The 18,198-nt window shown below is 47.6% G+C and overlaps 1 protein-coding gene across 1 annotated transcript in view; it reads left to right on the top strand.

The window, feature by feature from the left end:
* The first annotated feature begins 2,517 nt into the window (after positions 1-2,517).
* Positions 2,518-18,198, top strand: part of DTX3 (deltex E3 ubiquitin ligase 3) — a 38,650-nt gene continuing 22,969 nt past the window's right edge. Inside the window, exon 1 of the mRNA XM_048490501.1 lies at positions 2,518-3,045. The gene's annotated coding sequence lies outside the window, so the exon portion shown is untranslated. The remainder of the gene's footprint in view (positions 3,046-18,198) is intronic.

The following is an 18,198-nucleotide window of genomic DNA, read 5'->3' as shown; positions in this document are numbered from 1 at the left end:
ATATTAGGAAATTGAGGCTGCCATGCTGAACACAGTTGTGTGTGTGTCAAGTGCCATCAGATCATTTCTGACTTATGGCAGCCCTATGAATTGGTATCCTCCAAAACACTCTATTCTTAACAGCCTACAAAACACCCTACTCTTATTGTTACAATGAGACCAAAGTATGATAGCCTCAGTATCGTCATTTTAGCTTCTAGGGCCGTGGTGGCGAACCTATGGCACTCCAGATGTTCACGAACTACAATTCCCATCAGGCCAATTCCCAATTGGCCATGCTGGCAGGGGCTGATGGGAATTGTAGTCCATGAACATCTGGAGTGCCATAGGTTCGGCACCACTGTAGGGAGAGGACAGGCTTGATTAGCTTTTGAACCCACTGATTTGTCTTTTGTGGTTCACAGTATCCGTACAACTTTTCTCCAACACATTTCAAAGGGATCAACTTTCTTCCTTGGAAGCTTTTTTCATTGTCCAACTTTCACACCCATACATAGTAGGGGGAATACCATGTCATTCATTAACTTAATCTTGGTTGCTAATGACACATCCTTACACCCGAGAATCTTTTCCAGCTCCTTCACAATTGCACATCCCAGTTGATGATGGAACCAACGAATAGAAAGCCTTCAGCAATTTCAGTTTCCTCATGTCAGCTTGAAAGTTGAGCAATTCCCCAGTAATCGTTGCTTTTGTCTTCATCCTGCTTTGACACTTTCTGATGTAACTTTCACCATTAGTCCTTTAGAGTCTGCTGGTTTTTTTGCCAATAATGTGGTAAACTAAATGTTCCTTCTACCACCACTCCACCAAGAACAGCTATCATGAAACAAATCCCATTGAATTCAGTGGACCTTCTGGGTGTAACTATTGAAGATTTTGCAAACAACGCCATAGCTATGAGAATCCCGTATCTTGTGGTACCCAAGGCTTCCAAGTGTGTTTTTAACTAGCATAACGTTTTATGCATCTGAGCCTATTTTGGCCTTTAGTCCAAGATGGTTTTCAGTCTCTGTCTGATGTTTGTTTATCTTTCCCAACTAGAGTTGCCAAGTCCCACCCACCTCGGTCACCTGTGGGGAGATGAGGGGCCCCCATCATAGTGCTCCTTTCTGGAATTATGCGATGGTGGTGTTACCTCTGTCCAAGGCAGCAGTCACGAACAGGACAAGGTCAAACAGCAATTGGACGATTATTTTTGATCAGGAGTCTATTTTATTCAGGCCTGATAACAGCAACAGAGAGCCATCTGGGTACCTGAGAGTTCAGGACCCAGATCAAAGGCGTGCATAAACTTTTTATAGAGATTACCAGTGGGCACAGTTAGCTCAGTTAACCTATCAATCTCTATGTCACCAGCGCTACTTTATATGGCAAGCAGTTCCGTCTTACAAAAGCTAATTTAGCAAGGTTAATACTTATTCTGCATAGAAACTCATGTTGGACAAGAGGTGGGGGCGATCCAGAATGTGACAGAACAAAGAACTTTTCTTAGTATTGCAAAGAACCGGGGAGGCAGACATCTTCTTGGAAACTGTCATAGGATGTGGCTAGCTAACACAAGCTAAAGGTCACAGTGATTTCATAGGCAAGCCGTTTTTGTGGGGTAGTTTGCCATCGCTTTCCCCGAGTTAGCTTGCGGTTAGGCTCAAGCACCTGTCAGCTAACAAACAGGATACTTGGTTCTGTAAGTTAAATCAAGCCGAGAATCTTTTTGCTCTGACCCCTTTTTGGGTTTCTGTGTCCAGATCATGACAACAGTGTAACTTGCCATTGTGTTCTTCTGCATGGCACCCCTAGTATTCCTTCTTGGTGGTCTCTCATTCAAATACTAGCCAGCTGGCACAACCACTAAACAAAGAAGGTAGAAGTGGTTTTGGTGCGAGTTCTCAGCAGAAAGTCTGTTTTTATGGAAAGGATCGTGCAAAACAAATTCACCTTTCCCAGTGAGGCAGTCTGTTTTGTTAGGTCTCCAGTAGCTCAGATAAATTAGACCATACTATCAGTTTTCGCCAGCATGGCCATCACATGCTGACAGGGGCTGATGGGAATTGTAGTTCCTGAACATCTGGAGAGCCGCAGGTTCCCTACCCCTAATCTGGAACGATCCTAAACTAGGCCTTCAACACCGATGGGGCGCTAGTTGCTTCCCGCCTCTTAGGCCTCTGCGCGGCCCTTTACCCGGCCGAACGTCCGCTTCTGCAGGAGATTCCTGGCATCCCTGAGGGCTGCGTGCGCCTATCATTGGATCCCGCGCTGCCCTTGCGCGCTAGCCCTCCTTCGCCACCGGATGGCTTTCCACGCCAGGAAACCTGGTCAAGCGAGAAGGCCGCCTCCCGAAAACCGGCGCCAGAGCGCAATTCGGTCGTCTTTTAGAGTTCCCCCTCCCCGTGCAATTTTGCAAGCAAACGCCGTTGCATGCATGAGACGAACTGTCGTGCGCTGCGCAAAAAGCAGTGGGTGCAGGTGCAGGCACGACCTCCACCTCGTTCCCCTTGCAGTCGGGAGGGGGGGGGGGGGAGAACAGCAAGGCGCCCTCTCTGCCTCCTCCTCCTCCTGGCGAGGAGAGAGAGAGACCCCGCAGCTCTTTCCCCCTCCCCCTCCCCCTGCGCGGTCGCCCCCAACCTTCCGCGAGCGCGCAAAAATCAAAAGCGGGAGGAGGGGGGGGAGAGACGGGGAGAGGCTCCTTAGCTCTCACGTCAAGTTGTTGCTATGGCTCTGGCCATCTTTCCAGCAACAAGCGGGCGCCACGTGACGCGCCCGGCGATGGCTGCGCGGCGGGGAGGGAGAAGAAGGTGAGCCGCGCCAGCCCCGCAGCAGACGCCGCTTCCCCGCGCGGCCACCTCGGGCGTGCCAAACGCTGCCTCGCTCGGCGCTCCCCCCCACCCCCGCCCCCGCCGGCATTGTTCTGCCGCTGCCCCCTTCCCGCTCGCCCGTCGACAACACCCTCCCTCCCCTTTATTTTTGCAGCGTCGCCTTTGCACGCAGCAGCGACCCAGCTCGGATGGATGGAGCGTTCCCACGAGCCACGGATGTTCCGCTATGGTGGGTTCCAGTGGAGGGGAGGCGGGATCCGGTTGCAAAAATGATATGGGCAGGGGGAGGGAGGGGGTCTTTCCTGGGCACTCGGGGCCCAAGTGGGCATTGCAAAAACTCGAGCTTGTGCATGCATGAGCCAGGCCGGGGTTGTTGGCTAATGCTTCTGCTGCTCCGCCGTCTGGGTTTGGATGCCAGGAGAGAGAGAAATGTGTGTGTGTGTGTGTTTTCCCTTTTCCACAATAATGTGGCGCATTGATCGGGGCCCATCTGCATATCCCGGCAGCCGCTCTCCCTTCGCAGCTGCAGTCTCCCCCCGCCCCCCTCCAATGGTGTGTGTATGTGTGCCAGCTGGCCTCGCAGCAGAAGCGTTGCCCACAAAGAGGGAAGACGGTGTGTTTGCACAGAAAGCGTGGGTCTGTGTGAGTGTATGAGTGAGGGGGTGGAGTAGGATCTCTGGAAAGGGTGGGGGGGGAAGTTGACTGGTATCCCCCCGCCGCCAACAACCGAGAGATCTCGCACACACAAAAAACCCTGGGTGTGGTGTTGAAGCCACTAGGCATTCCGGCTCCCCTCCGCTCCCCCTCCCCCGTGCCTGTCAGAGCCGCGGGGGTGGTCCGGGAAAAGATTTGGGTGAGGGGTGCATGCCTGTGGTGAAGTTTCGGTCTGGGCTGCAACTGGGTCAAGTGAGGATGAACTGAAGCTGCCCACCTGCACTGTGGTGTGGGGGAGGTGAATGAAAGGGAGAGGAGGTATTATCATCATCATCATCATCATCATCATCATCATCCTCCGACGTTTGGGCTCATGGTTTGGGGTGGTGGCCCTCACCTGTTTTCAAGGATCCTGGCTTTTGCAGTGTGGGGTCGTGGCGTGGTTCCGATTGGGAGCAAATCGTGCAGATGGAGGCTATTTGCTCCGATTTCTCCCTCCTCCCCCTTCCTCAGCACCCCCCTCTCCTCTTTGTTCCCTGTCCCCATTACTTCAGAGGGAGAAGAGGCGCTTGGCCTCCTCTTTGATAAACAACCCCAGCTGCTAAATGAGGTTGCTTCTTGTCATCAAAACAGACAAGGAGAAAGGGGTGGGAGTGTAAAAACCCGAACTGTTTTATATCAGCGTTTCCTAAGTTCCCCGTGAGATCTGTGGGCTATTTCTTCCCACCCCACCATGATTGCCGTATCTGCCTTCTCTTCTTCCCACTTGGTATTCTCCAACCTGGTAATGCTGGATTGGGACCCACCTGCAGTGTGAAAAGGCCTAGCCTGGCCTTCCCCAAGGTCACGTTAACCAGGTGCCCAGATTGCATAGAGGGCAGAGCTCCCGGGAGAGAAAGGTCAGCCTGTGCAGACTGTAGTCTTTCGTTTGAAGGCTGCTGTTTTGAAGAGGCAGCCTCTGCCAAAATATAAACAGCCAGCTGAGATCTTGGGTGCCTGGGCCAGCCTTGTCCGTAGCGCCAGGGAGGCTGAGGCAGAGCACTACGGGCTACCTGTGATGAAGCCACCCGGTGGGGACACACACACACACACACACAAACACATGAATGCCACATCCCAGGCTCCATCTCAGTAGACTTGAGAAAACATACACTGAACATCTATCCCAATATAAGTCCCCCTTCTGGACTTAGAGGACATTTATCCCCAGATTGGGGAGGGATCCTTAGCAAGGGTCAAGTGTGTGTTATCCTTGACTACAGCTTCTGGAGGGCTTTCCCTGGCATCTGTTGTGGTGCACAAGGTGGTTGTTGGAAGTTTGGATTCTCTGCTTCTGTTGCTGTAGAATTGAATTGAGCTAGGATGGTTGGGGTTTGTGAGCCGGGTCTGTTAGCTGCAGGATCCTGCCTGTTCGCACTGGCTGCATGCGAACGTTTTGTTTTGGTGAATCTCCTGGACCTGGAGTGAGGAGGGAGGGCATTTATCCAGAAGTGGAAGGTTCTGGTGTATTCGCGAAGCAGCAGATGCGAGCAAGGGGATCACCAAGAGCTCACTCATATACAACATATACACAGACCAAGATCTCTGTACCTGATTGGTTCAGAGCTGAGCCTTACCTAAAGTAGGAAAACATTCCAGCTGAATTAGTCAAGGGTTTTGATGTAGATAGTGTGGTGTAGTGGTTGGACTAGGTCTAGAAGACTTAGATCTGAATTCTCCCGTGTGGCACAGAAACTTTCTAGGTGACCTTCAGCCAGTGGCTCTCTCAGACTAACCTACCTCGCAGGACTGTTGTCATGAGAATAAAATGCCAGAGAAGACAACAATGTTAGGAACTGATCTGGGTTCCACACTGGGGACAAAGGGATATAAATATCTAAATAGTTGTCATATATATTGAAGGCTTCACAGTTCAGGAATGCTAGTGTTTTTCTTCATGAACCAAATTCTGTTATGTGGGATATTACCTTTCCTACTTGGGTCTTCTATGGTAAGATTCACTTCTAGGTTGACCAGGCAGGGACACTGAGGAGAGATTACCTGGGAGAGGGTTCTTTCTCATTTATACATTCCAGCTATCCATGTGCCCAGAATAATGTAAGCATTTGTAGATTGGCAGCTGCTACTCCCAGGGTAGGAGCAACCTTTGGCACTCAGATAGAGGGACTATACTCCTACTTTCCATCGGCCAGCTACATATTAAGGCCAATTGGCCATGCTGGTAAGGGCTGATGGGAATTGTAGTCCATAACATCTGGAGTGCCAAAGGTTCGCCACCACTGTGCTAAACACTGTTGTGGGCTAGTAACTCATTTGTAGGTCTGTGAAGGAGTATGCCAGCTTTTGAATGAAAACTGAACTCGTTGGAATGGTAAGGTGTTGAAACCCACCAGGTTGCCCGGAGGGCTTCCCATCAAGACACTGGCATGCATCCTACTGGTTCACTGGGCAAAGCCTCCCTCCAATCTAGGGAGGTTTCATCTAAGTTAAGTGATTCTTTCTCCAAGGCAAAAGCCCCTTGAGTGGAAATACTGTCCTCTGGCCTAAGATAGAGTACACATACATGAAGATACACATGATGTTTCCTTACATTGCATCAGTCCTTCAAGGTCAGTATGTCCACTCAGCCTGGTCGCTGCCCTCCAGGGTCTTTCACCTCATCCGCTGCCTGGTCTGTTTGACTGGAGATGCCTAGGATTGAACCCAGAACCTTTTGTGTGCAAAGCAGAGGCTCTTCTCTTGCGCCACGACTCCTCTGCAAGAAACGTGTTACTGATCAGAACCAGACCTGCAGGGTATCACGTGCCTTCAATCCATTCTTCAGAAACGAACTCCATTGAACAAAGTCGGATTTAATTTTGAGTAAAGGTGAATGGAGTTAAGCTGTAAGACTGAGGCCTACTCACATTAACCCAGGAAACAAATCCTGCCAAATCTGTAGGTGCTTATTTCTTTCCATCCTTTTATAATTTTGCTTGCTATCACAACTGTTATTCTGAAACATATCAGTTATATTCTATTTGTTTATCACTGTGTGCCATACATGGGACTAGTCATCTGTTACTTTGGACAGATGTTACAGTGGCGATATGCTTGTCTCATAATTATATCAACAGTGGCATTAGATTAGAAATGTGGTTAAAAACATCTAAATATCTGAGTCATGTGTGACCAGCCTTAACTCTTTGCATACCTGAGATTCTACCATTTTACCATTCTGCTCACAGAATCAGTTCTTTGCCATGCCTCTCCCAGTAGGTCCCCCAAAGAGCCCTATGTTCGGTGAATGATAACCTACTGGTGATCCCTGCCCTGAAGATTGGTTGTCCTCAACCAGAGCCAGGACCTTTTCAGCCCTGCCCCCAACCTGGTGGAACGCTCCGTCAAGTGAGATCCAGAGCTTATTACAGTGCCACGGGGCCTGTAAAATGAAGCTGTTCTGCCTATGGTTGAAGACAGCAATGGGTTCTAAGTAATCTGGCCTCCCTTCCACCCCTGTTTCCTTTTTCCTTCAACGTTCCCCATTGTTTGTCCTTTAGTCTGTCCTTCCCCTTCTGAATGCTTGAGTGATAGATCTGAGAGTGTGAGTGGTATTTTATTTGAAATGTTAGAGAATGTGGTGCTGGAGATCATATTATGTTACATATATGGTATTATTGCTTTAACACTTTTTTATTGTAAGCTGCCCTGATCCTATTGCGGAAGGGTGGCCTAAAAATAGAATAAATCCAATCAAAAAGCCAATATTCTCTTCCATTGGTGGCTTTCAAACTTCATGTTTTCAGGGAATCCTTTTTGTATAGACTCATCCGTGGAGAAATCCAAGTATTTCTGCCGTAGATACCAAGCATTTTGCAGAAGACTGTGAGGTATATTGTAGGGAATATAACTGGAGACTGGAACCTCATGCTGATCACAAGAACTGGGACCTAGAACATACTTGGTGGGTCTTGTTAGGGCAGAAAGGATACAGGATACAAATTTTGTAAACAGCTATAAAATGAATAGTACCGTGACTGCTTACTGCAGTGAAAATTTAGTCCTGGTGTAGGCCTGGTGTAGACATGCGGCAGAATCAAGGTGACAGAGTGCTGAGGTGGTAGGATGGTCTAGGGCACTTGAGATTGGAGGAGAGGGATTGTATTCCTTTCGATTAATAATGCTTTATAAGTAGAAAACCTGCAAAGCATGGGAAAGGTTAGACTAGGGCCTGATGCGCTCATTTTTTTTACTGCAGGTAGTTTTTTTTTACTTGGAGGAGCATTAAAAATGTGATGTCCCTTGCCTGAAGTCTTAAGTGGTATGGCCTGTTTTACCACCTCTTCCTGTTGCATGTGTAGAACTAGACTGTAAACAGCGTCTATTCCGGAGAGATCAATTATCTCATTGAGGAGTCTCTGGTTAACTTCTGAGGAACACCGAGGTTCCCTGGAACACAATTTGAAAGCCACTGTCTTGGACCAACAGAAATTGCTCCAAGGAAAGCCCTTTAATCAGCAGGGAGTAGGTTTCCTTGTAGCCAGGCTTAGAAGATGTGTGAATGTATTGCTGTGACAGTGATGGAAAGAGGTTTGTTTGTGTGTGTAAAGTGCCATCAAGTTGCAACCAACCCCGTAGAGTTTTCAAGGCAAGAGACTGCAAACGGTTGTTTGCCATTGCCTTCCTCTGCATAGAGACCCTGTTATTCCTTGGTGGTCTCCCATCTAAATACTTATCAGCACCAAATTGGTTGAGCTGCTGAGATTTGATGACATTAAGCTAGCCTGGGCCATCCAGGTCAGGATGGAAACAGGTTTGCTGCTTTGTAAACAAACACACTGATGATGTTCCAAATCAAGCTCTTTGGAAGCGTGGGTGTGTAAATTTTCCACACAGTGCTGCTTAAAATGCGGAGATCTCCCATGGCAGGTTCCTATGGGCTAGTACCAATGAACTCATGGACTCTTTTCCCTCTCTCACTTGCTCTCACCCTCCAAAGAAGCAACTATTTGGTCTTGCCCTCCAAAGAAGCAACTATTTTTAAAAAGTTTACCTTTATACAATAAAAGGAAAGGATTAATGAATGAATGTGCATGGAAGCATGGGTGGGAAGCTGAGCCAATATTTAAATATGTAGATTTTGAAGCCAAAGAGGAAAGAGGGCTTATGTATCTCTTTTGATCATCCCTATCTTTCCCTTTAAGGGCAAGAATCTTGCTTTTAAAAAGAAATAAATTAATTCTGTGTCCAAAATAAAATGGTGCGTTGATCAGTATAGTCACAGAATTCAAAATAGCTTTTACTCTTTTGTTAACTCCAGTTGTTGCTGGTGTGTTGCTTTTTTATGTAGATCCATTCACTCACTTTTAATGGAATAGCAGCACAATCCTATACGAAGTCCTACACTTCTAGGTCCATCAAAGTCAGTGGGCTTTGTACTGTGCAATTCTGCTTTGGATGGCACTGTGAAACTGTCAGAACTGTTTTATCTGAAGATGCCACTGAAAGGATTTCTCGGACTCCGGCTAAGCCATGCTGTGCGGAGGGGTGTCACATGAGAGCCACAGTTAGAAGGATTTAAATCCAGGAATCATCCAGGCTTGGTCATCATTCCCTCTAGGCTATGCTGGTGCTTCCACAGTTTGAGGACAACTCTGTGCAACTATGACTCCTGTCACCTTTGTGATCAAACCCTAGGCTAGTGCTGTGTCGAGGGAGCCAAGGAGGCTTTGCATCTGCTGTTTGTGCACGAATTCTGTTTGTTGCTCACGAATCTGTTTGTTGTGCACGAATTCTGTTTGTTGTTGGTTACTTGTGTAGAAGATTAAGATAGACAGGGCAGAGGACACTGGGATGGCAAGACCTGCTAAGGAGCCCCTGAGGGCTAACTCTTCCTAGGAGAGGTTAGCCTTGCTCCAGAATTAATTTCTCCCATAAGCTCTCTCATATAGTGCAATCCTAAATGGAATTGGTGTTGCTGGAAATTGCCATTAAGTTGCAGTCAACTTGTGATGATCCTGTAGGGTTTTTAAGACAAGAGACAAACAGAGGTGGGTTGCCATGGCCTGCCTCTGCGTACCAAGACTGGACTTCCTTGGTGGTCTTCCATCCAAATACTAATCAGAGTTGACCCTGCTTAGCTTCTGAAATCTGTCAAGATTGGGCCATCCTGAGCTACTCATTTCTAAAGGTATCAACACCAAAGGGCTTAGGAAAGAATAACACTTACAAGGGTGGACACTTCTGGATTGCCAACAACCTTGGGGGGGAAGTCTTGCCTCTTGAGCAGAGACTTTATTTGTGAAAATGGGCAATTGAAGCTTTTCCTAACATAGACAAAGTAACATCACTTGGTAAATAATATCTCATGAAGCATCTGTCAAAGGGGCAGGGCATGTTTTCACCAGGTTGTTGGCAACCCAAGTTCCAGCAGATGTTTTTCGTATCAAAGCAGCACTTCTGCAGACCTGGGGTGGTGATGGTGGTGGTAAGATTCTTAACAACATTTATAGACCTATCTTGGATGTATAGCGAAGATTACATTGCAAAAAGAAGCAGCATAAATTAAAGAATGCCCCCCCTCCCATCAGTAACTGTATCCTATCATAGTATAGCACCAGCATGGTTTAGTAGTTAGAGCATGGCTTCCTAACGTTGTCAGGCCGCCACCCCCCCACCCCCGGTTCCATAAATTCATCCCCAGTGCTCCCTACCCTATAAAAAGCATTATTCAAAATAGCGGGTTGCATGACTCACTGGGGAAGATAATAACAGTAAAATTGAAAACAGCAACACCTTTCTCTAGACTGCAGCAAAGGTTTGTTCAGGCTATCCTTGCCACACTTTTAAGAATACATCTACACATGTCCGCCTCTCACAAGAAGATACACAGGTCCACCAACTGTGTTTGAAGGAACAAAATCAAAGGATTAATGAAGAATTTGCTGTTCTTGAAAGAGGAATTTCCTTCCCCTCAGAGTCTTTCTCTCCTTCTACCTCAGCTTTTGTTGACTTGGAAAATTCTTCCATCCAAACCTTGTTTCAAGAAGTAAATCCCTTCACCCTGGGTGTCTAGACTCTGGGCATGGTGATGCTGAGGAAACGCAGCACCCACATCCTTTTGTGCGGTAATGACAAAAGAAGCGAGAATTCCTCAGCTTGACGTGACGTGGCATATAAGGCCCAACTTTAGCTGCCAGTAGGGGGGCACAGATCTTGTGTGCGGTTGGGTTGGTTTTATTTAGCACACGAGTTATCTAAGCAAGTAGGCCAGGCTTTCCAGGAGGACTAGGAGAAGGAAAGAGGCCAGGGTTTAAAGGGACTAAATGTGAGAAAATGCATGCAGAGCAAACCAAATTCCAGGGGCAATGTCTCCTGGGTTGGTTTCCTTTGGAGGCGAGAGAACAAGTCTTGTCGTTTTTCCCTTCAGGGAGAAGGTGTTCCGTTCCTTGAATGTTGAAGGATACTTAAACAGAGACATTGCTTAACAATTCATTCCCAGTCAAGATTAGGAAATCACATCTGTGTCTCTCTGTCCCCAAAATGCCCTTAGCTGAAAAAGGTCAGCTTCTACAACCACTGATGGTGTTTGAGAAGAGTCACTGGGGAATTATCTCCTTATAATTATACCTCAAGGAAGAAATATTGAACAACATTAACATTTTTTGTCTCATGGTCTGGTTCCTATTAGCTGGGCCATGCTAGGCCAAGCCTACAGTATAGAAATGTTCACAGCAACCAGGTACCCTGTTTCCCCGAATATAAGGCTCATTCCGCACATGCAGAATAATGCACTTTCAAACTGCTTTCAGTGCTCTTTGAAACTGTGCGGAATGGCAAAATCCACTTGCAAACAGTTGTGAAAGTGGCTTGAAAACGCATTATTTTGCATGTGCGGAAGGGGCCTAAGACATCCCCTGAAAATAAGACGTAGCAGAGGATTTGCTGAAGTGCGAAATATAAGGCATCCCCCAAAAGTAAGACGTAGCAAAGTTTTTGTTTGGAAGCATGCCTGACGAACAGAATACAGAAATATAAGACATCCCCTGAAAATAAGACATAGCGCATCTTTGGGAGCAAAAATTAATATAAGACCCTGTCTTATATTCGGGGAAACACGGTATCAAAGGTAAAAGTATTCATTCTGTTAGAAACAAGTAATTAAGGCCTATGGTTTTCTCAAAGAGGTGGATTCTGAAGAAAAATAAGCATACCTTGTTTTTTGTACTTGTTTGGAAGGGCTTACAGTGGCCTTGTGACAACAACCCTGCAAGTTAACTGATGCCACAAAGACAAGAGTGTCTGGAAAAGATAATAATGTTAGGAAAAGTTGAAAGGAGCAGAAAAAGAGGAGGACCCAGCATGAGATGGATTGACTCTATAAAGGAAGCCATGGCCCTCAGGTTCAAGGTCAGAGCAAGGCTGTTAATGATAGGACATTTTGGAGAACATTGATTCATAGGGTTACCACAGTTCGTAAACAACTTGACAGCTGTTAGCACACACACAGAAACACTTATGTTAAAATCTCCCTGCAAGCAGAAAGCCAGCATAGCAAGCAAAGGGAGAGGGAGAATTTATCTCTTTGCTGTGCTGATTTTCCATTTGAAATGACTAGGATCTGGGGACCCAGGTTCAAATCCGCATTCATGCCATGGAAACTCACTGGGTGGCCTGGGGCTCTCAGCCTAACCTACCTCATAGGGTTGCTATGAGTATAAAATGGTGGAGAGGAGAATGATATAAGCCACATTGGACCCCCATTGGAGAGAAAGGTATGAATGAAAATTTAAAAATTAATGTAAAAGTGTGTTGAAAACTGGAATCCAGTGGCATCCCAGCCCCTGTTGAACTCCCCCACCCTGCCCCCGCTGAACTCCTCTGTTGCTCCTGTGCCACCACAACCCCCCCAACCCCAAGCATTTTCTGTCTGAGTGGCACAGCCAGCAACACACTGGGGGTAGGGCCTTGGAGTAGCAGTGGCGTAGGAGGTTAAGAGCTCATGTATCTAATCTGGAGGAACCGGGTTTCATTCCCAGCTCTGCCACCTGAGCTGCGGAGGCTTATCTGGGGAATTCAGATTAGCCTGTGCACTCCCACACACGCCAGCTGGGTGACCTTGGGCTAGTCACAGCTTCTCGGGGCTCTCTCAGCCCCACCTACCTCACAGGGTGTTTGTTGTGAGGGGGGGAAGGGCAAGGAGATTGTGAGCCCCTTTGAGTCTCCTGCAGGAGAGGAAGGGGGGATATAAATCCAAACTCTTCTTCTTATCCACATTCCTGGAGAGGGTCAGGCATGCTAAACCAAGCCCCTCTGCCCGTCCAAGCTGGCTACAGCTAGGCACTTTTGCAGGTGGGGGAGCCACCTAATTTGTCAAGGAGAATGGTTAGCTCCAATCCTTGGAAAGGGGGAGAAGCTGAGCTTTGTGACACCCCGCTCTTCTCCCTAGGGAGGAATTGCCACAGCTATGAAGTACAGGGGAAGATTCTGCTGTTGCGAGGTCAAGTTTGCAAAGCAGACCAAAACGTCGAAGGCAGCTAGTGGCAGGAGGCGGCAACAGGGGAGTTCAGATGCGGGCTGGGCAGGGGGCAAAGTGGTTAGGTGGATCATAGTGCATCCCCATGTGATCCTGGTGCCTGGGTTAAATGACCCTTGTCCCTCCATAGATACGCCACTGCTGGAAAAAAAAAACCAGCACCACCAGACTGAAGTGCTTCCTATCCCTTCTGTGTTCTACCACCTCATTCCCCTGCATGTGTGAATTAGGCCCTGGGGTGACAGAGAGCTTTGCTGCTGAGTGGGAATTTGAACCTGGGCGACTCCCATCTGGGCCCAACACTCTTCACTGTATCATACTGGCTTCTTATAAGGAAGTGTGTAGGCTGTCCCTTGTTCTTAATGCACCCACAGCCTCTGAGTGTACATGTGGCAGGAAGCCGTAACTGGGGAGGTGCTTTCACACTACACTGGGACCAGAGGTGGGATGCAGCCCATTCGCACCTATTCGGTAGAACCGGTTATTAAAATTTTCTCAGTTCGGAGAACCGGTTGTTAATGATTAACTCCACTAGGGACAAGGGAGTAATCTCTATTCCTGGGTACAACAAATCTCGTCAAGTGGGAAATGCAAAATTGCCCCCTAGGGCTCCCTGCGGCCCCCCTTCCGCCATGGCACCCCACCCCTACCCCCCAACCCTCAGCGCCCACCCCCCACACTTACCTTCAATTCAGAGCGAGATGGAAATTGACAGACAATCCCTAACTTGTCTCTTTTCTGCAGCCCATAGCTTTTGCCCTTAACAAAAATGGCTACAGTAATAGCCAAGTAAAAGGGAACAGCCCCGCCCAGGAATGCCCCTCCCCTAGAATGCTCGGCCACACACCCGTCACGCCCCGCCCAGCCCCATTGGCGCTATGTCACTGTTTGAATCCCACCCCCATCAGAACCTGTTATTAAAATTTTTGGATCCCACCACTGACTGGGACATGATGAAATAGACAGGGGTGCACGCTCAGCACCTGCAGCAACCTGCATGGGGGAGTCACCTAGGTGCCCACATGGAATCAACTTCTGTATAGCAATGCTCATCTTTTTTAAAGCTTGGAAATCAGCATCTGGCCTGATGTTCTGATCTCTGTGGCTCAGTGGCAGAGCCTCCTTTTGGCACACAGAAAGTCCCAGTTTCAAGCCCCAGCATCTCCAGCTAAAAGGAGCAGATAGCAGGTGATATAAAGGTCCTCCACCTGAGACCCTGGAGAGCTGCTACCAGTTTGAGTAGACAAGGCTTGCCTTGATGGACCAATGGTCTGACTCCATATAAGGCAGCTTCATGTGATGTGTCAGGGAATTTGTGACCAACCAGTGTTGAGACCACCACAGACAACTCTGCAGAGGACCACAACAGCAAAGAAGAAGAAGAGTTTGGATTTATACCACATCTTTCTCTCATGCAAGGAGGCTCAAGGGGGCTCCTTCCTCTTCCCACAACAGACACCTTGTAAGGCAGGTGGGGCCGAAAGAGTTCCCAAGAAATGTGACTAGCTCAAGGTCACCCAGCAGGAATGTAGGAGTGCAGAAACACATGTGGTTTACCAGATAAGCCTCTGCCACTCAGGTCGAGGAGTGGTGGATCAAACCCAGTTCTCCAGATTAGAATGCACCCTCTCTTAACCAATACACCCCGCTGGCTTTCAAAGAACCTCTGCTTCTCACTTACCTTGAAAGCTCTTGCTGAGGTTGCCATTGTCAGTTGTCACTTGAGCACATGCACATTCATAATGGTGGGGAAAGGGGAATCAGATAGGACACGGCCAATATGGACACGGTGTTGTTTTGGTGCCTCCTCTTTACTGTGGGAGCTTCTTGCAGTCCATGTGGAAAAAGATGTCCATGTTGTGGATCATGGCTTACTATAAGGCTGATTCCGCACGGGCCAAAAACAGCAGTGTGAAAACGGTGTGAAAATGGTGTAAATGGGTTTAAAATGGTGTAAAAGGGTTTATACTGTTTTCACACCGTTTTCACACCACTGTTTTTGGCCCGTGCGGAATCAGCCTAACATTGTCAAGAATACACATACTTGGCCATTCTTGTTATCCCAGCCCTAGGTTATTAGAGCATGTAGGGGTTTGGCTTGAGAAATTTCTGATGATTTGGAGGTGGAGCTTGGAAGTAGAAACAACACCTGTGGTGTGTTTTGAAAAACAAGAGTTGGGGAGCTCAAGAGAGATTATTTAATTGGGTTGACTAATTTTAAATGCAGTGGGCCAATTGGAAATTCTCAAAAAGTCAACCAAGCCAGAGGCTGATTTGCCTGCAAATAACTACCTTGTGTCTTTAATTGAGGTGCTCATGACTTCGTTGCCATGAAGTTAAGTCTGGTTCTTTGGAAATATATTAGATGTTTGGTTTGAATAGCATGTTGCTGTGCGTTGGCAGAGAGGTGAAACCTTTTTTGTTTGAATTGTGATAATAGAATTTGCTGATAAGTGTACTGATGTTGTGCCACATGTAAAGAGTTGAAAAATTATGGCATTATGATGATGTTTTAGTTGATGTTTAAATATTTATTGATGTACAAAGCTTAAGAATATATGTGGTACATTAGTACTGAGAGCACTATTGGTGCAGAGTGGATTTATTACATAACTTACAGATGCACCTACCCCCAGAGTAGCTATGGTGGAACCATTTGCAGTTTTGATGAGGGCCAGATGAAGTGTAAACTGTTGGACTAGGCTGACCCAGGTTCAAATTCCTCCTCGCCTAGAAACTTACCTTGGGACAGTCATTCTCTCTCTCAAATCCAAGGCTGCTCAAGACAGCTCCATAAACGACGGCTCCAGCGGTAAAACTTGCCACTTCAGGCCGCTGTTCAGGCCCGCTGCTGCAACGCGAAAGCAGCCGGGCGACCTTGAATCGGGCTTCCCACTCCCCAGGGCGGCGTCAGGTCAGCTCTAAACAACAACTTTACCCTTTAAAGGGTTGTTGTTGAGGAAGCCGCCTTCCGCTGCATCGGGTGCGCAACTGCCGGTAAGATAGCTGCCGCCTCTCTTCCTCGCTTTAATTCACGACAAGAAGAATTGTTGTTGCCGAGTTCTCACACTGTCCCTCCGACCTCCAGGGTCGGAGGTGGCAGGGCCTGGAGGCCAGCAGGTGGACACGAGGACATTGTGGGGAGTAGGACGGAGAGGCTTTAAGAGATGTCTGAGGCGGGAGTCAGCTTCATGGGCTGCCTCCGGCTATTCTGCCTGCACGCTATATGAAGTGGGAGCTGCACCCCCACGGCCAGCACCTTGGCTTAATTTAAGCGCATGAGTACGTGTATGGAACGGCCTAAGGCGTTTCCTTTAGCCATGCTTGAGCCTGGTGATAAAAGCGCGTAGCCCCCCCAGGCGCTGTTCGCCTGGCTGCTGCAGCGCCCGGCAGCGGAACCTGAGCCTTCCCTCCCCAGAAATCAGGCGCTAAACAACTTTAAAGGGTTGTTGTTGGGGAGGAAGCGTCTTTGCTTCAGCGACGCGGTCGCGAACCCGGCGCCGCCCGGGAGAAGATGCGTCGCCCTCCTCCGTTCTACTCCCGGTGTCCTTGTTATTCGCCGCAACAGCGTGCGGAGCCCGCCCACGCATCATCCAGGCCTCCCAGAAGTCGGAGGGCAGCGTGAACGAATCGAGCCAACGGGCAACAACATTAATGAGAAAACAAGACGGAAATCGTCGCGGAGCATGCCTCTTCAGCGGCCTCCGCTTAGCCTGCCTGCAACTGCGTCGCGAAGCGGGCACTACGCCGCCAACACTCTTAGCGACTTGGGGGCGCAAAGAACGTCTTGAAGCGGCCTTTCACTTCACAGGGGTGTTGTGTAATAAAATGGAGGAGTTACCCTTTGTTTTCATATGAAGTTCGGCATAAACACGCGTTAAAGTAGACTCTTATTATAAGCACTCTAAATTTAATGGTTCACTACATAGAGCACTTACTGTCCATCTGTACTTTGCAGCTAAGAAAACTATTGTTGCAAAATGTTAAGAGTCACAGATACATCAGTAAGAAACTCTTGTTTCAATTACATCTGGCAAACTTTAGCAGTGAGAAAGCAGATGTGGTTACTTCAGGCGAAACAGAACAAAACTCCCAATAGTTACGGAATCCTAAATCAATGTAAAGTTTTATTGTATTAAGAAAGATTTTCCCCTTGGTTACAGTCAAGGAATTTGTACTGTCGGTTTGATGTTTAAGTTACCTGTACTTTCTTGCCATGGTGTTATTCTCCAACTTTAGCTGTGTTAAATTTTTTCCTCATTTATTACATATTCTGCATTGTTGACATAATTCTTGTTGGTCATGATGTATGTTTAAAACAATGCTGTAAATGAGAGTTTATTTGTAAAAAAGAAAAAGTGACAAGAATATGGCAACTTTTTAAAAAAGCCAACAACCAGCACAGTGTAGAACTTTCCTCTCAGGGCTGTTGTGAAGATAAAATGAAAGAAGAAGAGTTGGATTTATATCCCCCCTTTCTCTCCTGTAAGGAGACCCAAAGGAGCTTACAATCTCCTTTCCCTTCCCCTCCCCAACAAACACCCTGTGAGGTGGGTGGAGCTGAAAGAGCTCCAGAGAGCTGTGACTAGCCCAAGGTCACCCAACTGGCATGTGTTGGAGTGCACAAACTAATCTGGTTCACCAGATAAACTTTTACAGCTCAAGCAGCAGAGCAGGGAATCAAACCCGGTTCTCCAGATTAGAGTGCACCTGCTCTTAACCACTACGCCACTGCTGCTCCTGGGGAGGAGAAGAGGAGAACCACTTTGGGGTCTACATTGGGAGGAAGGCAGGGTATAAATGATATCAGCAGTTAAATGGAAACAAATATTACTTTCTCAGCCCCAGTACTGAAAACTGGAAGTATGGGTTACAAATTGTTTCTTTCTCTTCTGAATTCTGGTAAACTGCATGAGTTCTCAAAAGAAGAGAATAAGAAGAAGAGTTTGGATTTATACCCTGCCTTTCTCTCCTGTAAGGAGACTCAAGGTGACCTACAAACTCCATCCTTTCCTGTTCCCACAACAGACACCTTGTGAGATATGTGGGGCTGAGAGAGTTCTGAGAGAACTGGGCCTGGCCCAAGGCCACTCAGCGGGAATATAGGAGTGGGAAAACAAATCTGGTTCACCAGATAAGAGTCTGCTGCTCATGTGAAGGAGTGGGGAGTCAAACCTGGTTCTCCAGATTAGAGTCCTCCTGCTCTTAACCACT

Source organism: Sphaerodactylus townsendi, linkage group LG03, assembly GCF_021028975.2.
Source record: "Sphaerodactylus townsendi isolate TG3544 linkage group LG03, MPM_Stown_v2.3, whole genome shotgun sequence".
NCBI lineage: Eukaryota > Metazoa > Chordata > Lepidosauria > Squamata > Sphaerodactylidae > Sphaerodactylus > Sphaerodactylus townsendi.
Note: the sequence above shows the minus strand (reverse complement) of the source record. Positions and strands in the feature narration are given on the sequence as shown.